The 10,056-nt window shown below is 46.1% G+C and overlaps 1 protein-coding gene across 2 annotated transcripts in view; it reads left to right on the top strand.

Moving 5' to 3' along the window:
- Positions 1 to 791: 791 nt before the first annotated feature.
- The window catches only part of FLACC1 (flagellum associated containing coiled-coil domains 1), a 72,758-nt gene continuing 63,493 nt past the window's right edge, over positions 792 to 10,056 (top strand). The window contains exon 1 of one of the 2 annotated variants that reach the window (XM_075178593.1): positions 792 to 940. The gene's annotated coding sequence lies outside the window, so the exon portion shown is untranslated. Of the gene's footprint in view, positions 941 to 7,943; positions 8,035 to 10,056 lie in introns of those variants that run through there. The other variant, XM_075178592.1, reaches the window with a different exon arrangement.

The following is a 10,056-nucleotide window of genomic DNA, read 5'->3' as shown; positions in this document are numbered from 1 at the left end:
GCTGACAAGCTGTGTGAAGCAACCAGCGGGGGCACGCTGTGTAAAACAGGCAGCACGGACATGCTGACAAGCTGTGTGAGGCAGCCAGCGGGGGCACGCTGTGTAAAACAGGCAGCACGGACATGCTGAAAAGCTGTGTGAAGCAACCAGCGGGGACACGCTGTTCCTATTAGCGGGGACTTCTCTCTCACACGGGGGCACGCTGTGTAAAACAGGCAGCACGGACATGCTGACAAGCTGTGTGAGGCAGCCAGCGGGAGCACGCTGTGTAAAACAGGCAGCACGGACATGCTGACAAGCTGTGTGAGGCAGCCAGCGGGGGCACGCTGTGTAAAACAGGCAGCACGGACATGCTGACAAGCTGTGTGAGGCAGCCAGCGGGAGCACGCTGTGTAAAACAGGCAGCACGGACATGCTGACAAGCTGTGTGAGGCAGCCAGCGGGGGCACGCTGTGTAAAACAGGCAGCACGGACATGCTGACAAGCTGTGTGAAGCAGCCAGCGGGGACAAGCTGTGTAAAACAGGCAGCACGGACATGCTGACAAGCTGTGTGAAGCAACCAGCGGGGACACGCTGTGTAAAACAGGCAGCACGGACATGCTGACAAGCTGTGTGAGGCAGCCAGCGGGGGCACGCTGTGTAAAACAGGCAGCACGGACATGCTGACAAGCTGTGTGAGGCAGCCAGCGGGGGCACGCTGTGTAAAACAGGCAGCACGGACATGCTGGCAAGCTGTGTGAAGCAGCCAGCGGGGGCACGCTGTGTAAAACAGGCAGCACGGACATGCTGACAAGCTGTGTGAGGCAGCCAGCGGGGGCACGCTGTGTAAAACAGGCAGCACGGACATGCTGACAAGCTGTGTGAAGCAACCAGCGGGGACACGCTGTTCCTATTAGCGGGGACTCCTCTCTCACACCAGGTGCCGACTTCTTCATTAAGGTTAGTAGCGCTTGCAGTGTATAAGACGCACCTTTTTTTTAGACCCAAAATTTGGGGGAAAAAGGTGCGTCTTATACTTGGGGAAATACGGTATATTACTACGTTCACTGTTTCTGCAGTCCCAAAGTGTGTGTGGTTTAGGGGTACGCTCTCTTGTGCTGCATATAATGGAGTACAAAAATTTGGAGGATAAAGTAGGGAAAGATCAAGACCTACTTCCTCCTAATGCTGAAGCTGCCGCCACTATTCATGACATAGACGATGAAATGCCAGCAACGTCGTCTGCCAAGGCTGATGCCCAATCTCCTAGTAGAGGGCATGTAAAATCCAAAAACCCAAAGTTCACTAAAATTACCACAAAAAGGAAATTGGTGGAAAAAAAATGGTGGAGGATTATTTTGCTGACACCATCCAAATAGACATGTCCATCTTGCACCTTTTTTTTTCTTTGCCAGCTCGTTTTGTGGGGGTCCAAACAAACCAATCATTTCAGCCACAGTTTGGTAGGCCCTTTCGCTGAAATGATTGGTTTGTTAAAGTGCGCATGTCCTATTTCAACAACATAAGGGTGGGTGGGAGGGCCCAAGGACAATTCCATTTTGCAACTCTTTTTTTGGCATTATGTGACCGTCCAACAGTCGTTTGCCATGAGCACGAAGTACGACAGTAGTCATCCTATGGCAAAGCGGATAACTGCGGCCTTAACAGCTATGTTGGTGTTAGAGTGCATCCGGTGTCCGCCATCTGTGCAGTGGAATTCAGACAATTTGAAGGAGTTATTGTGGCCCCGGTACCAAATTGGGTACCGGGGCAACTCCACTACGCAGTCCAGAAAGCTTTGTATCAGATATTAAACTACGTTCACTGTTCCTGCCAAATAAAAAAAGAATGAAAATGCCCTGTCATCAACAAAAACAAGAGGTAGTGACGCGCTAGAACTCCACCCTCTATATGCTGCAGAGGATGGAGGAGCAGAAAAAGGCCATTCAAGCCTACACAGCCACCTACGATGGGCCACGTGTTAGTGCTGCCCACTTGTGTCGCTTAGCTTAGACATCCAGCTACCTCGGTGCAACGTTTTGGACTAAAAACAATATTGTGAGGTGTGAGGTGTTCTGAATAGACTGGAAATTAGTGGAAATGATTGCTATGGAATGTTATTGAGGTTAATAATAGCGTAGGAGTGAAAAAAAACCAAAAACTGGATTTTAGCACTTTTTATGCTTTTTTAAAAATAAATCGGAACCCAAAATCAGAACCAAAACCTTTCGTGGGGTGTTTTGGCAAAACAAATCAGAACTCAAAACCTCAAGCTAATCAGAACCCAAAACCCAAAACCCCAAAAGTGCCCGGTGCACACCCTTACTTTTAATACAGCAATTTTAACCCGGATTTCTGCTCGAGGCACCCTGAGCCATGAGCACAAATCAGCGTTAAACATAACCGTACTAATGGTAAGAATCTACACTATTACCATATTAACGGTAATAGTGGGCAGGCCACGTTATTTCCGGCAGTAACGCGGCCGATTGGATTCCCCCTTAAGTTGTAAAATAAAGTACATTTTAATAATCAAAAGGCAATTTTCAAATAAATATATACACAATCAGTAGTTCCAGCCAGAACATGAATGCATAAACATCTTATGCATATAAACATCAATATGAACATAAACCATGATGCTGCGTAGACATAATCATCATTGCATATTAAATAGCGCCAGCAGATTCAGTAGCGATTTACAATTGTGAACAAACAGTAATAAAACAATACTGGGTAATACATACATCAAGATAGGTAAGAGGGCCTTGCTCGCAAGGTTACAATCTATGGGGCAATGGTTTGATACACAAGGGTAAGTGCTACATTATATTGAATATTTGTCCAGCTAGAATGCAAAGGTTACAAAGTATTTAGTGGGCTGTATGCTCAGTCACACAACTATGTTGGTCAGAGGCTTGTTGTCTTGTGTTAGGTGTGTAGAGGGTGGTAATAGGGTGACCTAGGGAGATTAAGAGGTTAGTAGAGGAATATTATAAGCTTGTCTGAAGAGGTGCGTTTTCAGAGAACGCTTGAAAGTTTGAAGACTAGGGGATTCAGAGCTGTAGCATATATTGATGATAGAGTTCTCATAAAAATCATCATGAACAGAATATCTCAGGGAATGGTAATATGGTATAAATAGTTCAAAATCTCATAAAAAGATAGTCCTAAACAATAGTGACATCAAATAGTCTATTATAGATTATCCTGATAACACCGATGCATATAGTGTTCAGTCCAGTAGTATATAAATCCGATGGAAGAAATAATGTCACTGTTTGGTTTCAATCCTTAATAGTAGGGAAAGGTATTTACACTACATTTCAATAAAATAGTTCCCAGTTTACTTTTAAAAAGTCAGAGGGTGTTAAACTCATGTTTGAGTAACAGTGCAGTTCTCCTAGAGCAGTGTTTGCTAACCTGTGACACTCCAGATCAGTGCCGTAACGAGGGTGGTGTGGACGGTGCCGTCGCCCAGGGCGCAAGGCCAAGGGGGCGCAACAGCCGCCCGCTACCTACCTCCATACCTGCCTCCAAGAGAGAGAGAGACATTCACTTACAAGACTTTGAAGGTTCAACCCTTAAGTCCCGCAGTGGAACGTATGTGCAAATGTCAGTCTTGTTAGTGAAAAAAACTCTCTCCCTCCCTCCCTCCCTCCTTCCTTAGATGGGGGTCGCCGGTGCCCTGTCTCGCCAAGGGCACCAAAATTTCTAATTACGGCACTGCTCTAGATGTTGTAAAAAACAACAATGCTTTGCCAATATATAGCAGCATATTGCTGGAATGGTATGCTGATACTTGTAGCTTCACAACACCTGGAGTGTCACAGGTTAGCCAACACTGTCCTAGAGCAACAGTGTTCTTCTCCTGTTGTTTACACGTTTTTTGTACTGCTTTCTTGCCTCCCCTAAGATGCAGAGGGCAGCGTTCACTGTTGTGCTGGAGTGGAGTGATGAGGTGCTTGGGAGTACTTGCTAGCTGGTGCATTGACTGATTTAGTTCCTTTCTGGCTGCAATCTACTGCCTATAATGTTCCTTTACTCTGTCAAGCGGAGCTGGTGTTTAGATCGTTCACCCAAGTTTCTCATGCTGTGGTGGTCATAACAAATAGTAAATGGTGGGTAATTTGGATGGTATAGTCCTTTAGACTAACACGTTTCATCCATAAAGGTAATGAGGGCTTCCTCAGGGATAAGTGTATACATGCTGACCATCCTTATCAGCATATATAGTGTAGGTAACAATTGCAACTGAACTTGATTGGCTAGTAGGTGGAGACAGGTTTTAGTTAGTATAATGAAGAGGCATATCAGATTCCTAATTTCCACTTAGTGGGTATTAATAATATTATTAAAACAGCTAATTCTAGTATTATTATTATTATTATTATCGTTTATTTGTTAGGCGCCACAAGGTATCCGTAGCCCGTACATGGTACAAACAGTAGACTATACAGGGTAGAACAATACAGAACAATAAACACAAAGTACCAGAACTTCAGAAACTCCATACAGGCAAATACTGTAAAGACGGAGCGGAAGAACAGGTGTGGAGACAGGAGGGGAGAGGGGCCATGCTCATACGAGCTTACATCCTAAGGGAGGGTAGACAAAATCAGGCACAAGAGGGAGCCAGTGAAGCAAAGGGGAGAGTAAAAAGGAGCCAGGGGAGAAACAGAAGGGTGAGAGGTTAAGTGGATGGTTGTTAGGCCTTAAGGAACAGGTGAGTTTTAAGAGCCCGCTTGAAGGAGCACAGATTGGGTGAGAGATGGATGGAGCGAGGGAGGTCGTTCCAGTGAAGGGGGGCAGCTCGGGAGAAGTCTTGTACTCTAGAGTGGGAAGAGGTAATCAGAGTGGAGGAGAGGCTGAGCGCAGGGAGCGGGCAGGAGTGTGAATGGAGAGGCGGTTAGAGATATAAGGGGCAGTAGACTGGGAGAGAGCCTTGTAAGTGGTGGTAAGGAGTTTGAAAAGGATTCTGTAGGGGAAGGGGAGCCAGTGTAGGGCAAGACAGAGAGGGGAGGCAGAGGAGGAGCGGCGTGAGAGGAAGATGAGTCTCGCAGCCGCATTGAGTATAGAGCGGAGGGGGGCGAGGTGGAAGCAGGGGAGGCCAGTAAGGAGGAGGTTGCAGTAGTCGAGGCGGGAGATGATGAGAGTATGGATGACAGTTTTGGTGGCATCTTGAGAGTGGAAAGGATGGATGCGGGCAATGTTACGGAGTTGGAAGCGACAGGCTTGGGCAAGGGATTGAATGTGGGGGGCAAAAGAGAGAGAGGAGTCAAGAGTGACTCCTAGGCAGCGGAGTTGGGTGACAGAGGAGATAGTGGAGTTGTTAACAATTATAGAGAGGTCATGGTGGAAAGGGAGTCTGGGTGGGGGAAAGACAATGAGTTCAGTTTTGGAGATGTTAATTTTAAGAAAGCGTGAAGACATCCAGGAGGAGATGGCTGAGAGGCAGTCAGTTACACGAGAGAGGAGGGAGGAGGAAAGATCAGGAGAAGACATGTAGAGTTGAATATCATCAGCATATAGGTGATACTGAAGACTGAACGAAGAGATGAGAGCTCCAAGGGAGGAAGTATAGAGCGAAAAGAGTAAAGGGCCAAGAACAGAGCCCTGAGGGACTCCAACAGGGAGAGGGGAGGGGGTAGAGGAAGAACCAGACGTGGATACAGAGAAGGAGCGGTTAGCAAGGTATGAGGTGAACCAGGCATGAACAGGGCCAGAGAGGCCGAGAGAGAGAAGAGTATGCAGCAGGAGGGGGTGGTCCACGGTGTCGAAGGCTGCGGAGAGGTCGAGGAGGATGAGTATGGAGTAGTGACCCTTGGATTTGGCTGATAGGAGATCATTAGTAACTTTAGCCAGGGCTGTTTCGGTGGAGTGGAGGGGGCGGTAGCCGGATTGGAGAGGGTCAAGGAGGGAGTTGTCAGAGAGGTGTCTGGTGGGGCGGCTGCAGACAATCCGCTCAAGTAATTTGGAGGCATAAGGGAGAAGAGAGATAGGGCGGTAGTTAGCAAGAGAGGTGGGGTCAAGATTGGGTTTCTTGAGGATAGGGGAGATAAGAGCGTGTTTGAATGAGGATGGGACAACGCCTGAGGATAGGTTGAAGAGGTGAGCGAGGTAAGAGCAGGCAGTAGGAGAGAGAGAGCGAAGGAGGTGGGAGGGGATGGGATCAAGAGGACAGGTAGAGGGTGGAGAGGAGAGAATAAGTACATTGAGAAAAACAATAGTTCAGTATAGTAATTTGTTAATAATCAATAGGCAGTTGTTTTTCAGCATATATACTTATAAATCCAGTGGGGGATAAGGTAAGATAAAAAACAGTATATTTAGCTTTCATAGTGTGTCAATGTGAATCATAGGGGGCTGGTGATATGGGGATCCTGATGATATTCAGTGATTGGATAATAATATTATTAAATATTAATATTAATTAAAAAAAACTTAAATATGCAGCATATTTGTATGGTGTCATTATTGCAACATAATTATTGATTTAAAGAGATGATTCTTTCACACCGATGTCCCCCACATTCTGATTATTACAAATGCCGATCATTTCAATATACCCTAATTTTGGGTTAATATCGTTATAAATACATATTGGTGGTATTGATAAGAAAGCTGTAATAGCGAATTCCCAATGGGAGAGTGAAATGTAATTTTTGTCACACACCAGGCTCTCAGGTTCTGTCACTTACCTCTTCGCTTGCGATCCTCAGACTCTGCTGGTTTGAGACCTCTCTCCAAGATGCTGTCCAGTCTGTCTCCACTCCAGAGATCCCTCCAGAATCAGAGTATGGCATAGTTGCCAACATTGGCAACTTGTGTTCTGGGAGGTAGGTGGGTGGGTGGGGGCGGGGCTTGAAGAATCACGTTGTTAGCCCCGCCCCCAAAGCCATCATCACTTTTTAATAAATGAAAATAGAGGGCAGAGCCACAATGACGTGTACACGGCGCCACTAAGGGCTGCCCCCTCTGTTTAACTTGTAGAGCTGGCTAGGAATCGGGAGAATTGCCTGCTCTCCCGGGAGTCCAGGAGACCGACCCGGAATTCGGGAGTCTCACGGATATTCCGGGAGAGTTGGCAAGTATGGAGTTTGGGTGTGGCCATCTTGGATTCGGTCACATGATTTCTCTCAGCCAATCAGGTGAAAACAGTCTCCATTTCAGATTCCCTCCAAAACCAGTTCATGGGAGCTGCCAAATAGATAACCTCAGTGGTTATTTTTCCCTTGATCTTATGTTCCTCTCCTGTGATATTTGAGTGGGACCTGGTGACTGGGTGTATCCTACCTATTCTGTTGAGTAAGTTTTGTTGGTGTGCAGGAGCGCTTTCGCTCCGTCTCCTATTAGTTTCCATAGAAACCCTACTTTACCCAGTGGTCTAGGAGGAAACAGGAAGTGGGGCAGGACTCCAATGTCCTTATTTGCATTACTGCACATGCCCAGACCTCTGAAACCGGAAGTTCGGCTTTTCGCACCGCACTTACTTTTTAGATAGTGAGGGGACAAGTCGCAGCAGAGTTAGCTGCGTGGCACAATAATATAAAGACCCCAAAAGCCCTCTAAAGAGTGACCAGAGTCTCCCTACTGTGCCCACAATAAATATTAGAGGAGACTGCCACAAGTACATGCACAGTAGTGCAGTGTGTTAATCCTGCATCACATCATATCTGTTTAAGAGTGTATTACAAGACTGCATCTGCACAGTGCTGGGAGAGGGAGGGGGAGGTAGTAAAACACAGTATGTCCCCTAATTCAGGCTGCTTCTTACTAGGAGCAGTCATTTAAAAAATAATAATCTATTTTTAGCTTAGGCGACTGGGTCAGGCTAGGGTCACTAAGATAATGAGCCCTGCTAGGCACTGGATTGGTTGAGGGGGTTGTCCTGTTGGACACTTGCCAATCCAGTGCTGGACACTTGGGGAGAGGTGTTTCCTCTATTGCACTTCCTCCTTGGTGGTCTCTCACTCCTTTGTGTGCAGACACCAAAATAAGCAGCCATATTATTGCTCCAGCTTCTCCCCCTTTTCTGTGCTGAGTCCTGTAAGGTAAAGGGTTGGGGGTTGTTTTCCTGGGTTTTGTCTTTTACTCTGTGGGGCTATTTGGCTGTATTGTAGACTCACTTTCTGTTCAGATTTGTGTGCTGCTTGTCCTCTATACTGTGTTTTGTTCACTGTTTATTACACTGTTTTGTGGGTATTTTGTCCCATCTGTTAACATGTTAGCTAAGGGAAATTCCATGCGTGGTAAAGCTGGTGTTACATCTATGTTGAATTTCACCAGTGCTGCCTGTAACATTAATTTACCATCTGGACAATCAGGCGCGCAGGCTCTGTGCGCAGCCTGTCAGTCTTCAGAGAGCATACTGTGTGAAACAGCAGCTGCTAGTTCAGATACGGCAGAACCTGCCTGGGCTTAGTCTTTTTACAATACGGTGGCTGAACTTGCTCAGTTAGTGCGGTCACAGACTGTGGCCGCTCCATCTTCTAATTTCGCTTCCACTGTAGCGATTGACATGGGTTCTGGTTCGCTAAGTCAGGGTTTGACTGTTTCTACCCCAGCGGAGTCTGTAGAACCATCCTGAGTAAAGGGACTTGCATCCTCTCTTGAGACATACCTTTTTCTGGGGGTGTTTTGTTTGGACCTCAGCTTGACTCCATTATCAGTCAAGCAACAGAAGGAAAGAGCACTTTTCTCCCTGTTAATGCTCCCAAACAAAGAATGTCCAGATTCCGATCCTTTCGGTCCTTAGGAAGATTTCGGGGTCAATATTACTCGGGCCAATCTTCTAGGGGCCAGTCATCCACCCCCAGGGGTGGTTTGCAGCGTGGGCGCCAGGCCTGGCCTGCTCGACGTCTGACAAAGAAACCTGCAGACATGCAGTCCGCATGAGAAGCATTTTGCTCCTCCGCTGTCGCCAGTCGTGGGAGCCCGTCTTCTCTTGTTCAGGGATCGGTGGTTTCAGTCTACCACCGATGTCTGGGGTCAGGGTGTGTGGAACGGGGCTACAAGTTCGATCTGCTCAATCTTTCTCTCAGGTGGTTTTCTCCATTTTCTCCAGAGATGCTTTAGTCGCATGTCCAAGTAGTACTAGTATTCACTTTTTTTTACAAATCAGATAAAATTTTTATTGGGATTTTGTTCAAAACAAAAAGAAAAGAAAAACAAAACAGGAAAAACAGAGCATAACGATATCATGAAGACCACCACAGCCATGGCAATAGCCCTTACTAAAACAGAATGCGACGGCTCAAAATTTAAATTGACACACAGGCAAAATCTAGCAAATATGGTATCATTATGAATAAGTATGTTAAGCAAAAGAGAAGAAAATTAACTCACCACAAAAAAATAAACAATGTGTAAAAACATTAATTGGAGCAATAAAAAAATGCATAAGCGATATGCTGCATAGAGGTGACAGCTAGGGAGCTACAAAGAACAATAGGGTGCAAATAACGAGCCAACCAGGAAGCCACCCATCCTCCAATACATTAGAATGATTCTAGTCAAAGGCCACTAAATCCTCCAGACATGCTCTGTACCTGGAACGGTACCATCTGGACAAGATTTTGTGGTATAAAGTTTTCACTTTCACATGTGTACATATAGCGTTCATGTTATACAGTGACATTAACCAGCGCCCTCCACTTATGAAATTCTGGTGCATCAAGAGCAAGCCAAGACCGAGCAATTACCACCTTGGCCGCGGTCATTAAATTAAAGCTATAGATAGAGGTAAATTTGTCAGTAATGTCCTCTATGGAGATACTGTGCAAACACTATTTAGCATCCAGAGAGGGGTAGTATTAACAGTATTAAAAACACAGTCCCAGACCTCTGAACAGAAATTATGAACTACCAGGCAATCCCACAGCAGATGCCAAAAACTGCTTCCAGGACAATTCCATTTCGGGCAAAAGTAATTACTCCCCCAAACCATATGGAATAAACCAAGTGGGGTGTGGTAGTCCCTATGAAGACTAATCAGGTGAATTTGTTGGTAGCGGAAGCAGGACATGGTACTACGAAGACTTTTAAGGATGTGGAGACAGTCCTCATCAGTAAAA

Source organism: Mixophyes fleayi, chromosome 7 (assembly GCF_038048845.1).
Source record: "Mixophyes fleayi isolate aMixFle1 chromosome 7, aMixFle1.hap1, whole genome shotgun sequence".
Lineage (NCBI taxonomy): Eukaryota > Metazoa > Chordata > Amphibia > Anura > Limnodynastidae > Mixophyes > Mixophyes fleayi.
Note: the sequence above shows the minus strand (reverse complement) of the source record. Positions and strands in the feature narration are given on the sequence as shown.